General features: G+C 41.4%; 1 protein-coding gene and 1 long non-coding RNA gene across 3 annotated transcripts in view; one reads left to right on the plus strand and one right to left on the minus strand.

Annotated features, from left to right (window-relative positions):
• The window catches only part of cnih3 (cornichon family AMPA receptor auxiliary protein 3), a 299,348-nt gene that overhangs the window by 134,867 nt on the left and 136,864 nt on the right, over nucleotides 1-27,617 (minus strand). The window lies entirely within an intron of this gene.
• Nucleotides 21,963-26,082, plus strand: LOC117251004 (uncharacterized). Its single transcript, XR_004501177.2, has 4 exons — nucleotides 21,963-22,483; nucleotides 23,152-23,539; nucleotides 23,619-23,830; nucleotides 24,597-26,082. It is a non-coding gene; the product is annotated as an uncharacterized LOC117251004 (long non-coding RNA).

Here is a 27,617-nt window from a genome sequence, read left to right on the forward strand (position 1 = left end):
AGGTGAACAAGTGCTGCCCAAAGCTCCTCAGGATCGTCTGGAGGACCCTGTGTACGATTTGGCGTAGAGGAGCTGTTGCTGATGGGTGGAAAAAGGCAGAGGGGGTCTGGATACCAAAGGAAGAGAATTCCATGAAGCTCGAGCAGTTAGTATATCTCCCTGCTCATTGTTGAGGGGAAGATCTTTTGTCAGCATCCTGTCCAGACGGCTAACAGACTTTCTCCTCAAGAATGCATACATTGACACCTCAGTCCAGAAAGGTGGCATCCCTGGCATACCTGAGTGCATCGAACACACTGGAGTTGTGACCCAGTTAATTAGGGAGGCACTGGAGGGAGAAGGAGAGCTTGTTGTGCTGTGGCTCGACCTCGCCAACACATACAGCTCAATGCCTCACAAGCTAGTCTTGGAACGGCACTACATACCCAGAAAGACCAAGGACCTCATCCTGAAGTACTATGAAAGCTTCGGGCTCAGAGTCACTTCTGGGTGTGTTACATCTGACTGGCACCAACTTGAAAAGGGGATAGTAACTGGGTGCACCATCTCAGTTAGCCTCTTTTCCCTAGCCATGAACATGGTAGTCAAGGCAGCTGAAAAGGAGTGTAGAGGCCCTCTGTATAAATCCGGAATTAGGCAGCCTCCCATCAGAGCCTTTATGGATGACCTCACAGTCACCACAACATCTCTGCCTGGAGGGAGATGGATTCTTCAAGGACTAGAAAAGCTCATCTCCTAGGCAAGAATGAGCTTCAAACCAGCTAAATCCAGGGCCATGGTGCTAAAGAAGGGTAGTGTGACAGACAAGTTCCATTTCTTTCTGGATGGCATGGCAATCCCATCTATCACTGAGAAACCAGTCAAGAGCCGAGGCAAGGTCTTTGACTGTAGTCTCAGGGACACCGCCACAGTCCAATCAACTTTCAAGGAGCTTGAGACATGGCTCACAGCTGTCGACAAGTCTGGCTTACCCGGCAAGTTCAAGGCATGGATTTACCGGCATGGTGTCTTACCTCACATACTCTGGCCTCTTTTGGTTTACGAGGTGACCCTTTCAATAATGGAGTCCCTCTAAAGGAAGATCAGCAGCTACCTCTGCAGATGACTGGGCCTGCCACGCAGCCTATGTAGCGCAGCGCTGTATGGGAAAACCAACAAGCTCCAGCTTCCTTTCAGCAGCCTCAAAGAATAGTTAAGCGTCTTTCGCACCAGAGAGGCAATGCTCTACCAAGACTCGAAGGACTTGAGAGTGGCATCAGCTGGCATAGTGTAGCGCACAAGCAGGAAGTGGAAAGCTCAGGAAGGCCTGGTGTTAGCTGAGTCTAGGCTAAGACACAGGGCATTGGTGGGCACAGTGGCAACAGGTCGAGCAGGGTTGTTCGCTCTTCCTCAACCCAACTATGAGAAGACACATGGCAAGGACAAACACTAGCTAGTCCTGAAAGAAGTGTGAGCAGGGGTTGAGGAAGAACAAACAACGAGGATGGTGGGCATGCAGCAGCAGGGAGCATGGACACAGTGGGAGGGAGCTCTGGAAAGGAAAATGACCTGGTCTGAGATCTGGCAGGCAGAACCCCAGCTATCAAGTTCATTGTGGCAGCTGTATACGATGTCCTACCCAGCCCAGCAAATATCCATCTCTGGGGGAGGAGCGATTCTCCAGCTTGTTCCCTATGCTCCAGGAAGGGCTCGCTTGAGCACATCCTCAGCAGTTGCCCGATAGCCCTTGGGGAGGGCCGCTATCATTGGCGGCATGACCAGGTGCTGAAGACAATTGCTGAGTCCATCTGCAACACTGTGGCCAAGAACAACAATAAGCAACAACATGCCAAGAACACCATCACCTTAGTCAGGACTGGGGAGCAGCCACCAACACAATCCAAGCCTATAACTGGCCTTCTTACCACAGCATTGGATTGGGAGCAGCAGATCGACTTGGGGAGACAATTCAAGTTCCCCTTGTGACTGCATCACAACAAGCTCCCTAAGGCTAGATGTTGTGCTCTCATCAGTTTCTTCGACGCAGGTGCTTCTCATTGAAATGACAGTACCCTGGGAGGAGAAAATTTGAAAGGAATTGGCGATTAACCAAACTGGAAGAATCTCGTTTAATCTGGGCAGACAGTCTTAAAACGTATAAGAGGGGCCTCAGCAATGCCAGAGCAAACTATTACTCAGCATTAATAGAAGAAAAAAAGAACAACCCCAGGTTTCTTTTCAGCACTCTAGCCAGGCTGACTGAGAGTCACAGCTCTACTGAGCCTTGTATTCCTTTAGCCCTTAGCAGTAATGATTTTATGAGCTTTTTTAATGACAAAATTCTAACTATTAGAGGCAAAATTCATGACCTCCTGTCCTCAGATAGTACGTATCTGCCCTCAAACACAGCTGTAAGACCTAATATATATTCAGATTGCTTCTCCCCAATTTCTCTTCATGAATTGACTGCAGTGATTTCTTCATCTAAATCATCAACATGTCTCTTAGACCCCATCCCAACTAGGCTAGACTTACCTTTAGTTAACACTCATATATTAGACATGATCAATATATCTTTATTATCAGGCTATGTACCACAGTCTTTTAAGGTAGCTGTAATTAAACCTCTCTTAAAAAAGCCCACCCTGGATCCAGAGGTGTTAGCCAACTATAGACCAATATCGAATCTTCCCTTTCTTTCAAAGATCCTTGAGAAAGTAGTCGCAGACCAGCTGTGTAATTTTGTCAATGATAAAAACTTATTTGAGGAATTTCAGTCAGGATTTAGAATGCATTATAGCACTGAGGCAGCACTAGTTAAAATTACAAATGATCTTCTGATTGCTTCAGACAAAGGACTCGTCTCTGTACTTGTTTTATTAGATTAGTGCGGCGTTTGACACAATTGACCATCAAATTCTGCTACAGAGACTGGAGCACTTAGTTGGCCTAAAAGGTTCTGCACTAAGCTGGTTTAAATCTTATTTATCTGATTGTTTTCAGTTTGTTCATGTTCATGATGAATCATCCTTACATACTAAAGTTTGTTTTGGAGTTCCGCAAGGTTCCTTTGCAAGGTGTATGCTTCCTTTAGGTTACATCATTAGAAATCACTCTGTAAATCTGCATTGTTATGCGGATGATACATAGTTGTATTTATCGATGAAGCCAGAAGAAAGTAATCAATTAACTAAATTTCATAACTGCCTTAAAGACCAATGAGCACCAATTTTCTTATGTTAAATTCAGACAAAACTGAAGTTATTGTTCTTGGCCCCCAAACAACTCAGAGACTCTTTATCTGATGACATAGTTTCTCTAGATGGCATTGCTCTGGCCTCTAGCACTACCGTAAGAAACCTCGGAGTAATATTTGATCAAGATTTGTCTGTCGCATTTGGCAACTACACAACCTATATTAATATCACTCACACATTCATAAATCCTTCTCACGCATAGATTTCTTTCTCATTAGCAACTCTATCATATCCATTATCTCTGATACAAATATCCATCCCATTGTAATAAGTGACCATGCCCCCGTATCTTTCTCCCTGAACACCAATCATCCTATCAAACCTTTCTGCTCAAGATGGCGCTTCAATACCTCTCTCCTTAAAGATCCAGATTTCGACATTTACTTCAAAAGAGAGTGGGCATCCCTGATTGATATAAACGATTCTCCAGACACCTCACCAACAACTCTGTGGGAAACGGCAAAAGCAGTAATGAGAGGAAAAATAATATCATACTCATCATACAAGAAGAAAAAAGACATGGAGGTCGAAAATGAACTAGAGAGAAAACTCAAACAGCTGAATGACTAATATGCAAATAACCCATCAGGAGTTATTCACAATGAACTAAGACAAGTTAAATTCCAACTAGACAAAATACTTAACAAAAAAACTCAATTTATATTAGAAAGCTTAAGACGTGATAAATTTGAATATAACAATAAAAATGGGAAATACCTGGCAAACCAACTAAAACATAACAAAGAAAAATCCATAATATCCGTAGTGAGGGATTCAGCAGGGAGGCCAATGTTCTCAGGCCAAGACATCAACAACACTTTTCAATCATTTTACAGTAAACTATACACCTGTGATCATGAACCAGACGTATCAGAAATTGATTCATTTTTAGACATTCTCAACCTTCCCAAAATAACAATTGATCAAGCAAATATCCTGGACAAACCATTTACACTAGATGAATACTTTAAGGCACTCAACCAAATGCCAAACAATAAAGCACCTGGTCCGGACGGCCTCCCTGCTGAATTCTTCAAACATTTCTGGAACACTATTTCACCACTATTCATGAAAATGTGCCAAGAAATCAAACGTACCTCCAAAGCCAGGCAAAGACCCGACTCAATGCTCCAATTACCGGCCTCTATCACTAAGCAACACAGACATTAAAATAATAACCAAAGCCCTGACCATCCGCATCAAAAAAGTAATCCCTCATATCCTATATCACATCCTGATCAAACCGGTTTCATTAAAGGACGACATTCCTCAGATAACATGCGCAGACTTTTTAACCTGATAACCATTTCTTGATCCAACAACCTCAAAACCACTATCACCTCCCTTGATGCTGAAAAAGCATTTCTTTTTTCAACACCACAAAAATTTGGTTTTGGAGAATCGTTTGTACACTGGATTAAAACACTATACTCTTCACCCATGGCCACTGTCATCACCAATGGAATAATATCAAAACCATTCGCTCTACATAGAGGCACAAGACAGGGATGCCCACTCTCTCCATCACTATTTGCCATATTCATTGAACCTTTAGCAGTTGCAATACGCCAGAATCACGATATCCAAGGCATCCGTGTTTCCAATTACCATCACAAGATTAGCTTATATGCAGATGACATTTTATTGTACCTCCAGTCCACATCCAATTCACTGCAAGAAGTCATAAAGCTCATTAATCAGTTCTCAAAAATATCAGATTACTCAACAAATTGGACAAAATCTATCATCCTGCCATTGAGTGGGGGGGGGCTGGATGGCTGCATCCTCACAAGCACCCCCTCCCTTACATGTTGGCAACATTAAATACTTAGGTATAAACATTTCCCCCAAGCTGTCAGAGTTGTTCAAATTAAATTTCACCCCACTACTCAAAACCATTGAAGACGATCTCAACCGTCGGAGGAACTTGCCACTTTCTCTCACCGGTAGAATAGCTGCAGTCAAAATGTCAATATTACCCAAAATCAATTATCTTTTTACAGTGATCCCAATCCAACCTACTACCAATTGGTTTCAATCACTGGACTCTATAACACACAAATTCTGTTGGAAAAATAAAAAAACAAGGATCAAACTCACAACATTACAAAAAAGTAAAATAGCAGGCAGTCTAAAGGAACCCAATTTTCATTGTTATTTTCTCGCCAACCAGTTACAGTATATTTATAAATGGATTAATCACACAACACAGCCTCACTCATGGACAGAACTAGAACAAGCACAATGGAAACCCATCGTGATATCCAACCTCCCATTTCTCAACACAAGTTTAAAACTTCACAGCACATTCAACAATATAGTAATCTCGACAACTCTGACAGCTTGGTGGAAAATCAACAAGCTCTTCAAATCCACATTAACCCCCTGCAAATACACCCCTATTTGGAATAACCCGAACTTCACACAGAAAAATTCACCCCTAGATTTCATCACCTGGGGAAAAAAAGGAATCACACACCTACACCACATAATGATAAACTAATCTCATTTCACACCTATGGCATTGGGACTGACCAGTATCTTTAGTATTTTCAATTAAAATCAGTTCTCAAAGCCAAAATCAATATAACTAATAATAACCTACAACCTCCAGTACTGACAGAAGAATTATTAGAGATTAAAAACACAAAGAAACTTCTATCCAAATTATACAGACTATTACTAAACCAAGACACAACCATATCACTTCCCCCACAAAAATGGGAAAATGACCTACTGGTCAGTCCCAATGCCGATTACTGGTCACAAATTTGCCAGAACACCTTCACAATGTCAAAAAATACAAATATACATCTAATACAGTATAAAGTCATCAACAGAACTCACCTCACCACACGTAAAATACATAAAATGGGACTCAGACACAGACATTTGCTCATCATGTACACTAAACACTGTAGACAATTACTATCATGCCATGTGGCTCTGCCCCCCAGTACAAACTTTCTGGGAGGGGGTCATTGAAAAAACGTCAGATCTCTTGGGATGCAGCCTTCCATTACAATATTAGTGAACATGTTGACAGCAACAATAGGGACCGGTGGGATAACACAGTGCATCTAAATGTACATGTACTTATACACAATAGTAGTTCTTGTTCTACCTAACTTTCTATTCTTCTTTTTTAAGGTTCACTTTGAGTGACATTTTGGACATGTGGGATCTAGGTGACAATCCAGACAATGCATACGACATTACAGTTGTCCCTCAAAATGAAAAAAAAAAATGCTGTCATTAGTGATTGTGATAACGATGGGTCAGATATAGACTATGAGGGGGAGACCTTTGGCCAGACTTTTGAATACACATTGTGAACTGATGCAGACAGTTCATGACAGGACAAACTTCATCAGTGATTATGACCTCCCCTTCCAGAACATTCTCATTCCAAAGTCATCAAATACTGCTGTTTTGTCAATGATATTGGTGTCAGACACCTGATGCCAAAAACCACCTTTCGTGATAGTATGTTATGTGGCCTGGGAGGTGATAGGAGGGGGTGGTGGATGGCTTATCGAACCCAGGACTTTAACCCAGGAGTCAAGTGTTCACATCCCGACCTCCAAACCAAGATGTTTTTTTTTTCCACTGTTTTTTTTCAAAACCTAACCACGTGCTTTTGTTGACATTATGGTGTTGGTTGCACACCCTGGAACATAAATATTGGTAACAATGTAATACAAGGAGTAGGAAGGGGTGGGTAGAAGGGGGTGGTGGATGGGTCCAACAAACCCTGCACTTTCACTCGGGAGCAAAGTGTTTGCTTCCTCACTACCAAACCAAGATTTTTTTTTTTTCTAAACCTAACAATGTGCTTTTGTGGACATCCTGGTGTTGGTAGCACATCTTGGAACATCAACAGCAGACACAGAAGGATACCTAGCATGTCATACATGAACTTAAAAGGCCACTGACAAAGCAGCAATATATGTATGTATAAGAGTTTTTGATCGGTAAAGTAGTGACTCTAGAATGTGATAGCGCATTCTAGTAGCAATGCTGGGGATTGCCAGTGACAGACTTTTTTATTGTGGTCATAACTGAGCTGGGATATATAAGAATTTTGATGACTGCATAGGAGATTATGTTAATTTGGTCAATAAATGGTAGATACAGCACATTATCCCACCAGTCACAATGTGACCAACCATAAAACACAGTTTTTACCTACTTTTCCATGAAAATTAAAAAGAAAATAACAATATTTGATTATTCCAAGCATTACCAGTTACAGATGATTTGGTGAAAATATGCTGGCTCAACATATGCTAAAATTATTTTTGATTGGAATCTGGTGGGTATGGCAATGGCAATTTCAGGGCTTTTTTTTGGGTCAAACAAAAAGGACCTTACTAGTTAACACAAAGATCCAAATCCTTTCCATAATGTTGTAAGACACTTAAAATGATAATCTGAGCCTGTCAGTGGCAAAAACGAGCACTTAAAGGACATGCATTGAGGGTGCATATTTGCCCAAAGTGATTATATTGCAGCCTGTTTCACTGCAGCCAACTGCAGCCCTCTCACCCAGTACTGGACCATTTTCCAAAATTGTTGTCCCCATTAGCCATGTAGACACAAACGTGGGAAAACGGGGTCCAAGTTGAAAAATACCAAGGTTACCCTATAATGTGTATTATGAATTAAATTAATGCAAATTAGAGTGGACGATTCACTCAGTGTGAATTAAGGCAACATTTTGATCATTCAAGCCCTTATCTTAAGGTGAGTGGACTTGAGTACTTACATGTATTGTAGAGAGCATTTGCTAGATAGTTAATCACTTAAAATTATTTAAAATATTTTCTTAAAAAAACTGCATTTAATAAATTAATCTCTCTGCAGCACACATTTTTATTTTATCTATCACTTTAAAAAAGTTTTTCCAATGACAAATAATATATTGGGGGACTACTGTTGGGTACGTTGCCATATTGGCAACATTGTGCAAAAACAGAAATGGTACAATCAAATTTCTTTAAAAATGCAGCATGAAATTCATACAATATCATCCAACTGTCTTGATGGAATTAATTAATTTTTGCTCACTGAAAAATGTTACAAATCATTTTGTCACTGTATTGAGCAAACCAATGACTGAATGCATCAAAATTTTCTCCAACTCACTTATTAGTAAGAGTCAAAGAAGAAACCTTGTTGTTACCCTGGACTCAGATTTAAATGTCCACAGCTACATCAAATAACGTCATCTGCCTACTACCATTCAAAAAGAAATTGCTAGAATCAGAGGATTAATGTCAAAGCAAGACCTTGTAAGGCTCACCCACGTCTTAATTTCCAGTAGATTAGATTACTGCAATGGTCTGTTTGTAGGCCTTTCAAAACAAGCTGTTCGGGAACATCAGCTTATTCAGAATGCTGCTGCTAAGGTCTTCACTAAAACTAGGAAATATGACCACATTTCTCCAGTTCTAAAATCCTTACACTGACTACCTGTCTCTCAGAGAATTGATTCCAAAGTCTTGCTGCTTGTGTATAAATCACTCTGTGGCTCAGCGCCCAAATATAAGTCTGACATGCTTGTGACATATGAACCTTATAGGACTAGGAAGACATCTGGGACCTATTGAAGGTCCCAAGTATTAGCAGGTGGTGACGCAAGGTTTGGTTATCATGCAGTACAAACCTGGAATAACCTTCCAAATAATCTTAGACAAGCCCAGACTGAACACTTTTAAGTCTTTTAAGTGAAAACATTCCTTTTTTACACTGCTTGCTCCACCCTGTAATGTCTGCTTATTTTTAAACTTATTTTTAAACTCTTTAATTTTCCCTTTTATATATTTTTTTTATCTTTACTCTTCTATCGTGAATCTGTATCCTTTATATTTTATATTATTATTATATTTATATTATTATAATAATATTTTATATATTATTGCTCTGGAAAGAACTTTGAATTGCCCCGATGTATGCAATGTGCTATACAAATAAAGGTGCCTTGACTTGCTTTTTCCAAATACATGGGGTATTTTGCAATATTTTCAAAAGCATCTTTACCATAAGGACCTTGAAAGGATTTAATTGGCTCACCATTGTGTGTGGTAGGATAGTATTTCATTTGGGAACTGGAGGGATTGTTTTTTTCTCCTTCAACATGGGCAGGAGTGGGATGGAGGGCTTAAACGCACCCAGCAGATAACAATAGTATACCAACGATAAATACATTTTATATGAATAAAAAAAATCTGTATATTAAATATAGCCATCAATGGCATTTTTAGAGTTCAGGCCAGCATGGACCTTGAGAATCTGAAAGGTGCAAAGGATTAAGACCTTTGACTGTTTACGACACCTGCATTAAAGATTTGCGTTCCAATCTCTGCCGGGCCACACTCTTCACAGTGTTGGCCCCTGTCTGTAAACTGCAGCAACATTTGGGGACATGCTTCAACAGCTTAATTAAAATATCCATTTAGTTTGGTGATGTTTGGACAAACTCTCATTGATTATGGTGGAATCTTACGCAAGGCCAATGTATTTCTTTCAAAATGGTAGAACGCCCGACTGAACTATTTAAAAATAGTTTTACACATGTGGTTCAACACTGTTAAGAATCACATCCTGTGAGTTTTGTAATGAGTGAACAAAGTATTCCTGATTTATAATCCGATATGTGTTACACAAGGTCCATTTTTTTACATTTTGTAGCTACCCCACCAGTGGTCGATTTGAATGAAACTTTCAGAGTATATTTCTAGTACTCATGCGGGCATATCAAGCAAGTTTTGGGATGACTCATCCTACGGATGTGGAGTAAGAACTATTCACTGGGTGCTGAGCCACACCCCTTTCGAAGCACATTGGTCAGTATCTTCAAAATGCAATCAGATACCAACAAGTTTTCATGAGCTTTGTCCAATAATGAGCCTCAGAAAATTTGGTACAAATTGGACCTACAGTTTAGGAGATGTCCTGCAAGATTTGTAATGATTGGACAAAAAGTTTCTGGTTTATAGTCTAATTTGTGTTACTCCATTAACTTTGCATTTGTGGTGCCCCCTAGTGGTGATTTTAATTAAACATTCAGGCTATGTTGCTAGTGCTCAAGCAGACATTTCCTTCAAATTTTGTAATGACTGGCTCAATGGTTAAGGGGTTAGGTCTATCTTTTTGCTAAGCCGTGCCCCTTTCAGAGTTCATTGATCAATATCTTCAAAACATGATGCAATATCAACAAGCTTTTGACACATTTTAAAAGCTTGATCCAATGATGATCCACAAAAAAATCTGGTACAAATTGAACCTACAGTTCAGTAGGAAATTTTTCAAAAATCAAAAATAGCAGTAAATCTATCCAGGTGGCGCTTAAATCCAGGTTCACACCGAAGCACAGCGATTTTTCGTAGAGCCCTGCCAGCATGCTTTCGGTGCCCATATTAACCGATTGGGCTGGCCCCCAATCTGCAGTGATAGTCTCAGCCTCTTGTCTATCTGGTACATATTTGACTGTTGTGTTAAAACACAGAGGGTGAGGACAGGCAGAGCCACATACTCACACACACTTACACATAAAAGCAGACAGAGCTCTACAAATGATTTAAACACGACAGAGAGCAGAACTGCTTGCTGACAGGTGTGGAAAAACTTATTACTGGTTTGCACCGCCAGATGACTGCTGACTGCAGCTGTGCGACAATCAAAAAATCAGGGCGCTTCCGTGTCCAGTGTGAATCAAGTCAATCTGACTAGGGCACTAGGGGCATGGCCTCTCAAAAATTGCATGCTTGGGCCTTATAGCTCCCCCATCTGGCCAACTGGCATTATATTTGTTGAGCAGCATTTGCACACAACTTCCAATTACTGGTGAAAATTACATGTGTCCACGATGTAACATGTCCCAGGACTTTGTGAAAACATTTCTGAAGTAAAAGAAGAAGAATAAGAGAAAGAATAATGAACATAATAAATATTCTCACAAGCAGACATTCCAGGATTCAAGCCAGCATGAACCATTTGAAGTTGAAAGCTGCAAAGGATTAAAGTGACACTTACCTTTGTGGAATTTTTTTTATGCTTTTCTTTGTTTAGGTTAAAATGCTATTAATAAGCTGATGGCACACTATAATGAGAGTGAATTCCACCAGAGATAAAAACTCATAATTATACCATTCTCATATGGTTCTAAGAAAACTCCGACCTCCAAACTCTGTCTGTCTTCCCCATGTGGAGGCCTCTGACTGACGTAAAAGCTTGCGTAACATCCCCCCTGAGTCTGTGAGACAACAAATAGGCTAGTAACAGGGACGCTTGTGGATATAAACTTTTCTCCGTAACAAGTGTGATGAGATGGTCACAGAGTTTCTGCTGGACAGATATTTTTACTTTGCTGCTAATGTGACATAGGCTATAACATTATATACAACAACACAGCATCCAGTTGCTATTGGCTAATGTTAGCCTACTGTAGCGTAGCCTCTGAAACATTAAGGTTATCTTCCTTGTGCGTTTCCACTTACTAGTAACGTTAACGCTACTATCTAACGTTAGCACTGTACCCTTATTCTAAAACTCCTCAGTCATCACTGACTCCGGTTGAGTTTTAAAATTCCGGTGTTGTGTTTGACTGTCTTGGTTGTAACGTTACACTCACTCTCCTCTTCCGTGTATCTAACGTTACCTTGCTAACGCCTACGTCTATCATAGATGTAATGAGGGCGTATTGGAGGAGGGGGGAGTAGACCTTTGTAGGGAGGCAGAGTTGCAGGAGGAGAGGGATGGGACTTTGGAGGGAGGAGGGAGTTGTGGATGTTCAGATGTTTTTTAAGTACTGTGTGAAATGCAAGAAAGGTAAGAGAAGCTTTAAGACCTTTAATGGTTTACAACACCTGCATTAAAGACATTAATAAGCTTGTAATGGTGTTTGGTAAGCTTTGTCCAGTGATGACTCATGAAAAATGTGGTACACATCAACTTACCACTTATAAGATGTCAAAAAATGTTTTATTCAAAATAATCAAAATGGCATTTATTTGTGTTGATTAATTTCAAAATGCTTTTACACAAGTGATTCAACTTTATTATCTAACACGTCCTGCATGATGATCAGAAAAAAAAATTTCTAGTCTAATTTGTTTTATGACTTTTGTTTTATGATTTTTTAGGGGCCAGGCAGGCAGTCCTGCCAGAACCCTCTTGTTTTCCTGCTCGTTCTGGTGGCTTTACGGCAAGCGTCTAAAGTTCAAAACTTTGAAAATTCACAACAAATCAACCGTATGTGCTACATTTAAACATATTGCAAATTATGGAGTCCATCACTGTTTTTTTCAAAAACTTCTTAAACCTATCTCCTCCCACAATTTTTGCTCAATTGACACCAAACTTTCTACAGAGCATCTTCAGACTGTCCTCCACAAATTGTCCTCACAGATTTTTGATTTATCAAAAAATTAGCTTACAGTGTATCAAGATGTTTGACTGTAAACAGTACTGTAAACATATACTTGCAAATTCTTGCTAAATAAGTTTTCAATGTTCATGAAAAAAATGTACAAAATTTTGGAGTCCTGGTAGATGATGTTTGGCAAATATCAGAATTTTATATCAAAAACTGAATTTTTGACAGCATTTTGAATTTTGCTCTCATGTGAACAACTGGAGTCAATGCAAGAATTGTATTTTTAAACTTAAGGAGTAAATCGCAGCAATGGCTGGGGCTGGGCAATTTCAGGCAAATTTAGGCAACTCTGAGCAACAAGAGGCAGAATAGGAAGACAACAAGGAAGTTGCCATTATAATGTATATTTTGCATCAGCTGAGGCTTGAACTCACAACCTCTGACACCAAGGAGCATCTTCTATCTGACTGAGCTAATTAGTAAGCTTTAATAATAATAATAATAATAAATTTTATTTGAAGGCGCCTTTCTAGGCACACAAGGACACCGTACAGATACACAAAATGACATTAAAAAGACATTAAAAAGAAACAACAATTAAAAAAAAAAAAAATAGAAAGTGACAGAGCAATTGGCATCAGATGGAATAGGCAGTTTTAAACAGATGTGTTTTGAGTTGTGATTTGAAATGCAGGAGTGAATCAATGTTTCTGAGTTGGGGTGGTAATGAATTCCAGAGACGGGGAGCAGAGCGGCTGAATGCTCTGCTCCCCATGGTGGTGAGGCGGGCGGAGGGGACAGACAGGTGTGTGGAGGAAGAGGATCTGAGGGAGTGGGAACATGGAGGAGGTTGGACAGATATGGGGGGGCGAGGTTGTGGATGGCCTTGAATGTTAACAGGAGGACTTTAAATTGAATACGAAACTGAACCGGGAGCCAGTGGAGCTGTTGGAGGACAGGAGTGATGTGCTGGATGGAGGGGGTTCGAGTAATGATACAAGCAGCTGAGTTCTGGACCAGTTGAAGTTTATGGAGGGATTTGTGAGGGAGGCCGAACAGGAGAGAGTCACAGTAATCGAGACGGGAAGTGACGAGGCTGTGGACAAGGATGGCAGCAGTGTGGGGGGTAAGTGAGGGGCGGAGACGATTGATGTTTCGTAGGTGGAAGTAGGCAGACCGGGTAATGTTATTGATGTGGGAGTGAAAGGGTAGTGTGCTGTCAAGGATGATGCCCAGACTCTTAACCTGGGGGGAGGGTGAAACGGAGGAGTTATCAATAATGAGAGAAAAGCTGTCGGTTTTGGATAAAGTGGATTTGGTGCCAATGAGGAGAACCTCGGTTTTGTTACTGTTTAATTTAAGGAAGTTTAGGGTGAACCAGGTTTTTATTTCAGTGATGCAATCAGTGAGTGAAGTGGGCGGGAGAGTGGACGAGGGTTTAGTGGTGAGGTAGAGTCATCAGCGTAACAGTGGAAGTGAATGTTAAACTTGCGGAAGATATTGCCAAGGGGAAGGAGGTAGGTGATGAAGAGGAGGGGCCCCAGGACAGAACCCTGGGGCACACCTGAAGTGACGGAGGAAAGGATGGATTTAAAGGATTTGAGTTGAATGAACTGAGTGCAGCCAGAGAGGTAAGATGTGAACCAGTCTAACGGAGTGTGGGTGATGCCAATGGAGGATAGCCTGTTGAGGAGGGTGGTGTGACAGATGGTATCAAAGGCTGCACTCAGGTCGAGGAAGATGAGGATGGTGAGGAGTCCAGAATCAGCTGCCATAAGGAGGTCGTTGGTGATTTTGATGAGTGCTGTTTCAGTGCTATGGAGTGGGCAGAGACCGGACTGGAACTGTTCATACAGGTTATTGTGGGATAGGTGAGAATGGAGCTGGGAAGCAACTGTTTTTTCGAGGATTTTGGAGATGAAGGGTAGATTGGAGATAGGACGGAGGTTGTTGAAGTTGGAGGGGTCGGCGCCAGGTTTTTTCAAAATTGGGGTAATGGCAGCAGTTTTGAAGGATGTAGGGACAGTTCCAGTGGTGAGAGAGGAGTGGATGATGGCAGAAATGAGGGGGACCAGAGAGGGGAGGCAGGCTTTAACAAGTTGTGTGGGGAGGGGGTCGAGTTGACAAGTGGATGGCTTGGATTTCTGGATGAGTTCTGTGATTTCTGAGAGAGTGGGGAGTTGGAAGGAGGAGAATGAGTGTGTGGATGGGTGAAAGTCGGCTGAGATGCTGAGGTGAGGGTTTGAGCCAAGGTGCTGGTGGATATTCTTGATTTTTGCAGTGAAAAAGGACATAATGGAGTTGCAGAAGGAGGTTGTGTACAAGTGAGGGGGGAGAGAGTCCTGGGGTTGGGTAATATTGTTAAGTAGGGAGAACAGTGACCTGGAGTTTCCTTTATTTGCAGTGATTATACTGGAGTAGTAGTGGGTTTTGGTGCTGGCAATGGAGTCCTTATAATGTAAGATGTGGTTATTGTACATTTCTTTGTGAATAGTGAGACCAGTTTTTCTATAGAGTCGTTCAAGTTGCCGACCTTTGGCTTTCATGAGACGAAGATCGGGGGTGAACCAAGGGGCGGAGATGGAAAAAGAGACAGATCTGGTTTTTAACGGAGCAAGAGAATTAAGAATATTATGAAGTCCAGCATTGTAATGAGAAACCAGATTATCAGGGGTGGATAGACTGTGGATGTCAGGGAGGCAGAAGGAGTGGATACTTGAAGTGAGAGTGGCAGGGTTAATGTTCTTTATATTCCGGAATGAAATGAGGCTTGGTTTCTTAGAGATGGAGAGAGTGAGTTTCACTGTAAATGAGAGGAGAAAGTGGTCAGTTATGGGGAGTTCATCAGCTGTAAGGTCAAGAGGGGTGACACCAGAGCAGCAGATTAAGTCCAGAATGTGTCCTTTGGAGTGTGTCGGAATAGTGGTATGCTGCTGACATCCCAAACTCTCTAAACAGGATGTGAAGTCTTTGGTGAGAGGCAGATTGATATTGTCCATGTGGATATTGAAATCACCCAGCAGTATTATGTTTGGTGAGAGAGAGGATAGATGGGTGAGGAAAGCAGCAAAGTCATTTAAAAAGTCACTGTTCGGTTTAGGGGGACGGTAGACAGTAGTAATGATGGTTGGAGTGGGACCAGACAACTCGCAGACAGTGGACTCAAACGAGCTGGAGATGGGCACAGACACCGGCGAGACTTTCCACTTCTCGCGGTAAATGATCGCGAGACCTCCTCCCCGGCCGGAGCCACAGGGTTGACAGATGTAAACAAACCCACTAGGACTGGATTCATTCAGCTGGGAGAAGTCGTTGGGCTGTTGCCATGTCTCAGTTAAACAAAGAAAGTCTAGCTTATGGTCAGTGATGAGGTCCTGGATGAGATGTCCCTTGATGTTGAGCAGAGCAAAGTTGAGTGAGGTGTTGTCACAGCTGGTAGTGATGCTAGCCAACCGAGCTAGGTGGGCTAACACGCTGTGGTTGACAGCCCGTCTGGTGGAGCATGGAGGGCGTCGAGAGCTGGACCAGATGGACTTTATTGCTGTTGAGCTGTTATGGTGGAAATTCTGGTGGGACCCTCGGTGGATGTATCTCCGGCGGGGCTGGAAGGTGATGTCCAGGTGAAGGTGGAGTGCCTCTGGCGCAGGTCCAGGCAGGTGACAGCGCACCCAGAGGAGGTCAGTGGCCAAGTATTGGAGCAAACCCGTCACTGGCAAGTGAACAGGCAGTAGAAAGAGCCAGGCACAGACAAACAAGATGTATGTCCTACCAGCCCACATTGTGGACGAGGACTTAGGCAGCGTCGACGGCCAGAAAAAAATGCCAGGTGAGGCTCAAGCCAGGACAGGACAGGTGAGCTAACAGTTAACACTCACACAGACGGTAGTGCCGGCAAATCGTGAAAGTAACGTTATTCCAAATGAAGGCAATTGCCTATTCTGTCTGATTAGGTCATAAAACCAAAAAATAAGTCGGAAAGTTAAAAAGTTACCGGTGAGCAGCGGCAGCAAGTTGCGCCAGCGTTCACTCGTCAGCCATTTTTTTCTGCTGCTTTGACAATGATTCTGTTGTACCAGCCATGCACAACGAACTCCCCAAACCCCCTGTTAGTTGAGACTAGGTTGAGCAGATCTGGGATCTTTAAGATCTGACTGGATGTGATATGCTTGGAAGGATCAGTGGCCCAGGATCTTTATTAAGTCTCCTGAGATGCCATAACTGGAGGTCGAGGTAACAGATCTGATCCTGAAGGAGAATCCAGGGTAATGGGCACGAGAAAGGCCAGACAAGGACCGAACTTGTTGGAAATTCTGATGGATCCAGAATTGAGTAGCCACTTGTCCAGAAGATGAGATGGGGGTAGAATCTACCAGTGTTAAGATGTAGGATTGCAAGAACTGCAAGGAGTTGGAAAAGGGTCTTAATGATTCAGCGGAGATTGCATTTTCAAGTAAAACACAAGAGTAAGCTGGCTGGATTAATTGGGTTTAAGTAACTTTAAAGAGTAACCCCCAAACCACTTTTTTCAGATAAAACCCAATATATATATGAGTATTTAGTAGTGTTGACAGATTCAGGTCCAAATACTGACATTTGAGAGCAAAGTATTTCAATGCTACATATTGTGTTATAAATATGCAAAGTGACTGCCCACTACAGGTTGAAACCAGGCTTTTGCAATTCAATTTTGCTACTAGAGAATCTGGTGCCATGTGACATTATTAACCAACCACTCCCCTCCCTGCCCCATCTCATCTATAAAGCCATCATCTCCTGACTCTGCAGACTGTGGCCAGTCGTGGTCAGTCAGTCAATCAGTTAGTTACCATAAAATTTCAATTAATAGCTCAGGCTTTTAGTTATTTAGCGGAACGTTGTTAGCAGCTTTTCTCGAAAAAAAAAAGAAAAAAGAAAGAGCTCTAACATTGCAAGGAGGAAGAGTAAAAGCAGGAAGAGTCACAGTGAGATGTTAAATAAAGAGCTGCAGACAACATCTCAACTCCAACAGGTGAACTTCTTTCATCTTTGTGGAAAAAACACATGCAGCAAAATAATGGGGGACGTGGATCAATATGCTTCATTAAAACATCATCACTCAAGACTGTCATCAGTTGAAGACACACCTTCAAGTAGGTAGCCCTGTTGTAATGGAGACAAAAATCCCTGCCGTGCTTGGCCGACAGACAGGCCGAACCAAACCAAACACATGAGTGTAGAAAAAGAGTACTAGAGTCTTATGGCCACAGAAAGTAAGTACCATCTGGCAGTACAAGTACTGCCTGGCACTGTTTGGTGCATCGTGATGCTATCAGTCTGTTACTGAATGTGCCCCTATGAGTGAGCAGCACATGGCGGAGAGGGTGAGAGTCATTGTCCGTGATGCTCCACTGGATGCACAGGGAAAGCCACAATTATATTACGCTGTTTTTTGCTCAAATAAATGATTTCCAGCTGGGCAGGCCTGCACAGAACAATAGTCCCAGAATCAGGTTATCTAATTTTACAACAATAACCACTCTGTTCCACCATGCAAACATAACCACTATGTGCTCAAATCAAAAGCACAGCATGGTGACTCTCAATCATATGCATGGTCAACTCATCATTAGTCACTGAGTCAGGTCTCCTCAACTGTTTTCACAACCCCGAATATTTAATCAGCGCTGACATTTCAACAACTGCTCCACTGATTTATTCGACATTTTATAACTGTATCCAGTTGATAATGTATTGGTACAAGTGATACTAAAAACTACAATTGGAGTAGTACTTTTTCTTTTCTTTTCTATTCTTGTCTTTTCTTTTCTTGTATAATTTCTAAAGATTCAGTTTGTAGACTCAACTTTAGGGTGCATACCACCACCTACTGTACAAGTTAGTCCTTCTCATTCACTGCTGGTTTAAATATATCTACATTGAATTGAAGAAGAAAATCACAACTTGCATCCACCTTTATCAAAATATTTATCCACCAACAAAACCTAAAAGATAAATTTACAGTCAAAGTGCACCCTTCTGTATCTTCATGTGTGCAGCTCACGCATATTCAGGGATTTAATCCTACAAACAGAAGTAGTGTAGCCAGCTTCCCTTTGTGTCCTGGCAAACTTCATAGAGATTTATTAAAGTATGCAGGACGAGCCCTCAGTGGCCCCACATCAAACAGTGTACTTCACACAGACTACATGAATTGCGTGCCCAGCTATATGTATTGTGGGTATAATGCATGTACAGCATTTGTTTGTTTCTGCATGTCTTCACACAAGAGGAAAGATATTAGATGAAAAGAGGATGAGAGGAAAACTGAGTGAGTGAGAATGGGAGATGGATGTGAATCACATGATGAACACAGTGTATGATGTTGAGTCTGAGAGAGACAGAGGGGATGAACTGAGGGGAGGAGGCAAAGTAAACCTTTGTACTGAAACTTCAAAAGCAACATGGGAACCTCAGTGGAACTGCAATTTCCAGGGTCTGTTGCGTGATGCCATGGGGCCCAAAAAGACTTTTTCCCCATAGACTTCGGAAAGAGACATCTATAAATCAGTGTATGAATTTTTTTTGAGCATCATAACCCATGTGAAATGACACATTTCACTTTCATGATTTAATCAGTTCGGTCTGATTTAGTTTAGTTTAGTTAAGTTTAGTTTAGTTTTATTTGATTGCATAAAACACAAAGTACATATTACGCATGCATGTTGTCTGACACAATCGAGGACAAAAACACAATAAAGTCCAGGACTTATTTCCATTGTGGTCCTCATACATACAAGGTGGCAACCCACATGTGCGGCAGTTAAAGCTCTATCAATAAAACCATACAAAAACATACACAACCATGGTCACAATAAAAAAAAAGAAGGGAACAATCATATTTGAGCCAGATACGTCTTCAAGAGCTGAGGCAATTTTTACAAGAAATTTGAACTGTCTTAAATTGGAAGCTAATTTAATAACCAAATCCAAGCCATTCCATTGAAAAGCCCACATGTAAGAAAAGGATGCCTTACCGATAAGAGAGTTAAACTTATACAAGCGCACATCAGCAACACTGGCTCTTGTAGAGATACTGTGTACTTCCCTAACATGTTGAAAATCATTTATTAAAAAAGCAGGGACAGCACCATAAATGATCTTATGTACCATACACATCCTAGATACAGTGACTCTCGCTTCAACTGGAAGCCAGTTTAGTTCTTTACAATGGCTCCTAGCTATGTGTGACTGGGGGCCCAGACCTAAAATCACCTTCATAAGCCTGTTTTGGGCAGCCTGGAGCTCGTATTTGAGAAGTTTAGTTAAACTCTCAAACCAAGAGGTACTGGCGAAATCAAAATGACTTAAAATTAAAGAGTTAACTAAAACTAACATTGACTACAAGAATACAGCCGAGGTACTTGACAGGTGAGGTAGCAGATACTGTCTCACCATTTAGTGTGACCTTGAGATCTGAGGACTTACTCAACCTGTGTTTGGATCCACAAAGAATAGCCTCGGTCTTGCCTAGGTGCAAAGACAACATAATATTATCATTGAGCCATGAATTAACCTTTGACAGCTCAGCACTCAAAATTCTCTCCAAGGAATCTTGTTCTTTGTGGGAGACAAGGAGTGCCGAGTCATCGGCATACAAAAATAAATCACATGAACACGCAGCCTTCATATCCTTAATGTACGCCAAGAACAAAAGAGGGCCCAGAAAGCTGCCCTGAGGCACACCACACTCGACAGGCAGAGCATCTGAAAAGACACCGTTTACACAAACTCTTTGATAACGCTCAGACAAGTAAGACAAAAACCAAGAGCAGGAAGAGCTGGATACACCTAAGGCCTCAAGCTTACTGATCAGTCTGAAATGACTGACAGTATCAAATGCCTTTTGGAGGTCCAGAAGCACCATACCACACAGATTCTTATTATCAATTTCTTTTCTTAAGTAGTCGGATAAGTAAAGTAAACAGGTGTCAGTAGAGTAAGATTTTCGAAAACCTGACTGAAATTTGTATAAGAGGTTGTTCCTGCACAGGTAGTCAGAGAGCTGCTCATTGACTTCCTTTTCAAAAAATTTTGAAACTGCACTCAAAATTGAGACAGGCCTATAGTTCCCTGCGTCACTAGTGCTCCCTTTTTTGTGAAGGGGAATAACCTTAATAATCTTCAGGTCATTTGGGAACACACCCAAATCAACAGAAAGGTTAAAAATGTGTGAGATGCAGGGGGCCTTAAGGAATGCAGCATCTCTCAGAAAAAGAGGAGATATCCCATCAAGACCAGTTGCCTTAGAACATTTAAGTTTAGAAAGTCTCTTTGCCATCACCTCCACTGTGACCCTTTTTAAAGAGAAGGAAATCTGGGAAACTCCTAAGTTGGCATAAAAAGATTTGACTCGATCAATCCCAAATAAGCCAGGAAGAGGGGGTAATTTAAGAACCATTTTTTTTGGCTAAAGATGTAAAATAGTAATTAAAATAATTGGCCACCTGATGTTTATTAAAAAACAGCTCATTATTTATATTAAGCCTGATGTTAGTAGCTTTATTGTTGTTTGAATTCATTAAAGGATTTCCATAGTTTCTTTGGGTTGTTCATATTGTCTGAGATTTTAACTTTGTAATGGTCCTTTTTAGCAGTCCTAATAAGCCCCTGCGTTTCATTCCTCAATTCCTTAAACAAGATAAAATCCTTCGGGACTTTATTTTTGAAGGGCTTTATCCCTGGCTTTAATAGATTCCTGAATGTCACTATCAAACCAAGGACTGGACTGCTGCTTAAACCTAACTTTCCTGAGGGGAGCAACAGAATTGATAGCCTGGAGGAACTTGGACTTAAAAACCTCCCACGCTTTATCAACACACATGCAAGACAATACAGGAGACCAGTCCAAAGCAGTAATAAGCTCTTTAAAACCATCAGCAGAGTATTTCTTGAGGGACCTGGCTAACAAAGGTTTATGAGAGTTAAAATATTTTTCCCCATTTTTCTAGTGCAGAAATTAATGTAATGATCACTGATACCATAAGCAATAGATCCACTCAAAAATTAAAGCATTGTCAGATACTAAAATAAGGTCAATAATGCTCTCGGATGAGTCCCAGACTCTGGTCGGTTGATTAATCAGCTGTTCATCAGCGCTTTAACAGAGGGATGAGCAGCGTTGGAGACGTTAGGGCCGTAATATACTTGCTGCTTAATCGAATATACGCGTACACAATGCACAGACACGGCACGTTGTGTACGCAGCACTATGCAGCCAAAATGCACAATACTGGCGGTCACCACTTGGGGCAGACAACAGAAATATAACCTGGAAATCGTGAAGAATCTCATGAGAAGAAGAAAAGTACATTGCAAGAAGAAGAGGAAGAAGAAGAAGAAGGAGAGTTGAAGAAGAGTAAGAAGAACTGAAGAAGAAGAGTACATTAAACAAACATGGATGCCCTTGATGAGGAAGAGGAGACTATAATTTTACTTCTGTTGCAGCTGCAAAGGGAAAAGAAGCGTCGCCATCGGAGGCGGTACTTGCGGCCCCTCAACCACAGCCGTCGAGAGAACGGGGAATTTGTTTCCCATGGTTTTACCGATGCGCTTAATTGACAAGGAGAAACACTGGGAGTATTTCCGCATGTCAGTCAGTGCTTTCAACGATCTACTATCACTGATTGAACCCCATATCCAACACTGCCACACACACACTGAGCCAATAACATCAGCCGAGGGACTTGTTGTCACCCTCCGTTTCCTTGCCTCTGGAATGAGCTTCAGAGAATTGTCTGCCAGCTACAAAATGGGCTCTGCAACCGTCGGAAAGATTGAGTCTGCAAGGCAATATGGACTGCTCTGAAAGATGTCTCTGTGGCATACCCAGGTGAGAAAAAAAGTGTCAGTCGCATACTCATAGACTTGATGCACAAAAGGGATTTATTAAGCTAACGACTACACAGTCTTCATCATGGGTATTTTGTTCTTTCTACTTAAAGTGATATTTAAATGTATTCAGTTCAAGGGTGCTTTATTGGCATGAAATACAAAAGTATATATTGCCAAAGCAAGACAGAGTTAATTACAAATCAATAACATACGTAAATATGGCATCAAAATATATACAACAGATCAATATTCAATCAACTTCTACGTATGTGACAGTTTATCTTGTCTGAAAAATGACATGCTGACACACATTTAGCTGCAGTAGTGGCACACTCCTTTAAGAATGTAGCAAAGTTTTTTCTTTTTATGTGAGGTTTACAAAGTCTTGATCTATGTTTTTGAATTTGGGGAAATACAATTTTCTTATTCCTGCATAGTTTGGGCAGTCCAAATGGAAGCGCAGCTCTGTCTCCACCTCTGAGCCACCACCTGAGAGCCGAGACAGAGCTCTCTTGTCTTGACTTGATTGTGTAGTCGAAACGTCAGTAGCTTAATAAATCCCTTTTTGCATCAAGTCTATGAGTGTGCAACAAGATTCTGTGCCTTTGTCACTGGTCAGCACCTCACCAACACTGGTGTATGCTCCTCCTCTCTCTTCATACCCAGGTGATGAGCAATGGAGACAGATCCAGGAGGATTTCCTTGGCATGTGGCAGTTTCCTAATTGTGTGGGGGCGACAGACGGAAAGCACGTCCGAATCTGTGCCCCCGTCAACAGTGGAAGTGCCTTTTATAACTATAAAGAGTACTTCAGCTTCATCCTGATGGCAGTCTGTGATGCCCGTTACTGGTTCACCATTGTGGACATTGGTGCCTTTGGTAGAGACTGATGCTGGCGTGTTCTCCAGAAGTGGCTTTGGCTCGCAACTCCTTCAGGGCAAGCTGTCTTTGCCACCTCCAGCTGTTTAACCTGGGAGTGAGGTACTCTGCTCCCCTGTCTTTGTTGCTGATGAGGCTTTCCCTTTAAAAGTCAACTTGATGCGACCATATTCAGGTGAGTTTGTTTTCTATTCTCCTTAGTTTTATATGACCTGAAGACAACATCCTAATCACTGTTCATTATCTATTAACAGGCACAAATCTCTCTGCTGAGCAGCGGACATATAACTACCGTCATTCCAGAGCCAGGAGGTTGGTAGAAAATGCCTTTGGCATTCTTGCCGCAAGGTGGAGGGTTTTTGGAGAGGCCATGGAGTGCGCCCTGGAGACAGCAGAAGATGTCAGTAAAGCCATATGTGGCTCTTCATAACTTTCTGTGCTCATCTTCCCAGGCCGAACGGGCAAGGTATGTCTAGGGATGTAATGATTACCGGTAAAATGACAAACCGCGATAAAATTCCCTATAGTATTACCATTTCAAATGTGAATTATCATTAAAATCGTGAGAAAAGGGGTGGCAGCGCTGGGTGGATCTTCAAATAAAATCAGTAAAACAGGTGCTCTTTGGTGAGGGTGCAAAGCAGCTTCAAAAAATGTATCAAGTTGAATCCTTGCACATACCAAAAAAGGAAGCAGTCAAAGTTAAATGCAGGACAAAAACTTGAAAAACCAAGGGTTTATCATCAGGGTTGATGAAGGCTCATTTGAGGAGCTGAAACGTGTTGGTCCCTGTTTTTAACTTTGTACCAACCATGCCACAATAAAGGCTTTTTAACTTTTTTCTAAAACAGAGCTGCCTTTGTTTTTCAAGTTTTTGTCCCGCATTTAAATCTTCCTTTTTTGGTATGTGCAAGGATTCAACTTGATACATTTTTTGAACCATTAAAATCGTGTTTGATCACGGCACTTAAAAAAAAAAAAAAATCATGGTACTGCTTATTGCTCATTTTATTTATATTTTATTTATTTATGTTATTATTTTAATGTTTCTTCCAACAGGAAGTATGTTGTGCTTGTTATTTTATTTGTGTTTTTCGAAATAAAACTTTGACGAAATGATTTCAGATGATAATAATAATATTATAATATATAAATATAATAATGATTTATACTGTGTATAATTTTGGTCACAATAACCGTGATATGAATTTTTCATACCGTTACATCTCTAGGTATGTCCCTGGCAACTTCACTGGATGCAGCTCCATTGCATTTCTTTTGCCCCATGGCTTGATCTTGCTCTGTCGCAGTTTGAACATCCGCTGGAAGTGTTTCAGAAGTTCAGTGTCTTCAAGTTTATTTCTCAGCAGCAGCATTTCCAATATTGTTCCAAGTTTTTTCAGTTTTTTTGTGTGTTTCACAGCAGATTGCAAACAGGTTTGATCGATGTGGTAACAGAACATTTGTGGCTGTACTTGACTCATTTTAATGACTATATGCAGTAACTGTCTTACCTGAACCCAAACTGTAGCATTCCTTCTCCTGCGTCACAGACTTGGGAGGAGAAGTGAAATAAACAAACATGGAACAGTAGTTTTACTGTATGTAAGCTACATATTACTGCATCTTGCTAACTCGGCCATTCTGGATGTCACTAACTCGGCTTCTTCTCCGGAGCCTTTGTGCTCCACTGTCTCTCAGATTAACTCATATCGCAGCGGTGCCTGGACAGCGTGACGTGTGTGGTTGTGCTGCTGCCGTGGTCCTGCCAGATGCCTCCTGCTGCTGCTGCCATCATTAGTCATTAGTCATACTTCTACTGTTATTATACACATATGACTATTGTCACACATGTATACTGCCAGATATTAATACATACTTTCAACATATTGTACCACAGTAGCCAGAACTATAATATTATTACTTTCAATAATGTTGTTGTAAGCTACTGTCATTACCTGCATCTCTCTCTCTCTCTCTCTCTCTCTCTCTCTCTCTCTCTCTCTCTCTCTGTCTCATTGTGTCATGCGGATTACTGTTAATTTATTATGCTGATCTGTTCTGTACGGCATCTATTGCACGTCTGTCTGTCCTGGAAGAGGGATCCCTCCTCAGTTGCTCTTCCTGAGGTTTCTACCGTTTTTTTTCCCTGTTAAAGGGTTTTTTTTGGGGAGTTTTTCCTTATCCGCTGTGAGGGTCATAAGGACAGAGGGATGTCGTATGCTGTAAAGCCCTGTGAGGCAAATTGTGATTTGTGATATTGGGCTTTATAAATAAAATTGAATTGAATTTAATTGAATTATAGACAATAGGGCTGCAACAATTAATCAATTTATCAATGACTAATCGACTATTGAATTAATCGCCAACTGAAGCTGGAATCAGAAAATTTGGACTTTTCTACTTAAAAGAAAGACTCAAAATGATTAGTCGATTATCAATATAGTTGGCAATTAATTCTGTAGTCGATTAGTCATCAATTAATTGATTAATTGTTGCAGCTCTACATGTGAATGTAGTTTCTGTCTGTTTCCTTTTTGATTGTGTGTGAGAGAGTGAGTGAGAGCCTATGTGAGTGCAAATAAAACAATAGAAACAGTTGGTTTTGAAGAACTATTTCATGTATTACAATGTAAACAACAATGTAAACAATTACAATGCAGAATGTAAAAAATGTAAACAATGACATTAAACACAACTAAACTTTAAGGCACTTAACAATACTGTGTAAAGTTGTTTGTAGTGTGTAACAGTGTATAGGAGTACATATACTGAGTGCAATGAGAACAATTCATTATTAAAACATTCAAAATTACAGTTCATAAACTTGCATGAGCTGTTTTATCTCCTTCATCAGTCTCTTTGCAGACTCTGGTGGCAGGTCCTGTAAAAACATGCCAACATATCGGCCAGTTTTGTCCTGCTTGCCGCTCCTCCTGTATCTCCTGTAGCCTCCGAAAGAGGGCAGCTTCAGTGGCATCCATCTCTGGGGCTCGCTTCCTCTTCCTTTTGCCACCTCCCCCGGAGGGTGTAGATGGTAGAGTGGGGTTGGGTATAGATGGTGGAGTGGGGGTGGGTATAGATGTTGAGGGTGTACAAGGTGGGGGTGAGGTAAAGGATTGAGGGGAGGGCACACACAATGTGGTGGGGCCTGGGGTGGTGGCACCTGCAGAAGAGCTGGAACCAGCTGATGAAGGCCCTTCATCAAGTATCTATAAACACAGTGTCATATTGAAAATATTAAAATTCAGTAAATTTAGCTCTTTGTAGTGCAGTTGGCTGGTTTTCTCTCATCTGACCCCTCTGTCCCCTACTAATGTAAACTAAATATTGGACATATTTAGACATGTTTCAAATGAACTCACATACATTTTTTTTTATCAGTGGGCATATAGGCCTACACATTGGGCTGCAGGTGGTAACTTACATCCCAAAATATCTGTGGTCGAAATATTTTAATGACCCCACCCCCTTGACATGCCTGCACAGGAGAGTTGAGCAGCTAAACAGACATTTCAATACATGTTTTGCTACTGCATCTCTGTGTATGTGACAAATAAACATCCAATGTCAAACACATTAAACACTTACCGGGAAATTGGTGTCGGTGGTGCGATGGGTATTAAACATTGCAGCCAGCCAAGATGTTTCACTATCGCCGGGCAGAATACATCATCTGCTGCATCTCCACTCCGCTTCTTGCAGTGTCGAAACATCATAGAGATGTGGGTAGTTCTGCACCAGGTTTGTCAGCTTCTCTTCAAAAGCTTCCCCCATAGCCCCGGAAGCGATTCCGTCTGGGTCTGATCATCTGGTCGGGTCACTGTGTGCATTCGCACCAGCGCCTCTAGCGGTTATACGAATATTGCATCTCGCGCACACGTTGCGGTACCTCGCGTTGAGATGTGCATTCGACGCGTCGAACGAACGCAGATCACGCGTGGCAGTCGCGTTTGCGTTGTTTGTAGCAAGTATATTACGGCCCTTAGTGTTCATGTCCGCAATTAGAATGAGCTCCCTGCTCACAGAGTCCGTGTGATTAGAAAGCAGCAAATCCAAAGATTCATAAAAAGTTGACTGGTGCGGGGTCCAGTAGCAAGCCGCTAAAAGGATGGGCTTCGTTTTGGGTAAACAAATGTCTAACCAAATTATCTCCAAATCGCCCATTAAATCATCTCTAACATTAAAAGCAATGTGTGAGCGCACAAACACGCATATCCTGCCCCCTTGTTGGTTTCGGTCTTTCCTAACAA

This window comes from Epinephelus lanceolatus, chromosome 13 (assembly GCF_041903045.1).
Source record: "Epinephelus lanceolatus isolate andai-2023 chromosome 13, ASM4190304v1, whole genome shotgun sequence".
NCBI lineage: Eukaryota > Metazoa > Chordata > Actinopteri > Perciformes > Serranidae > Epinephelus > Epinephelus lanceolatus.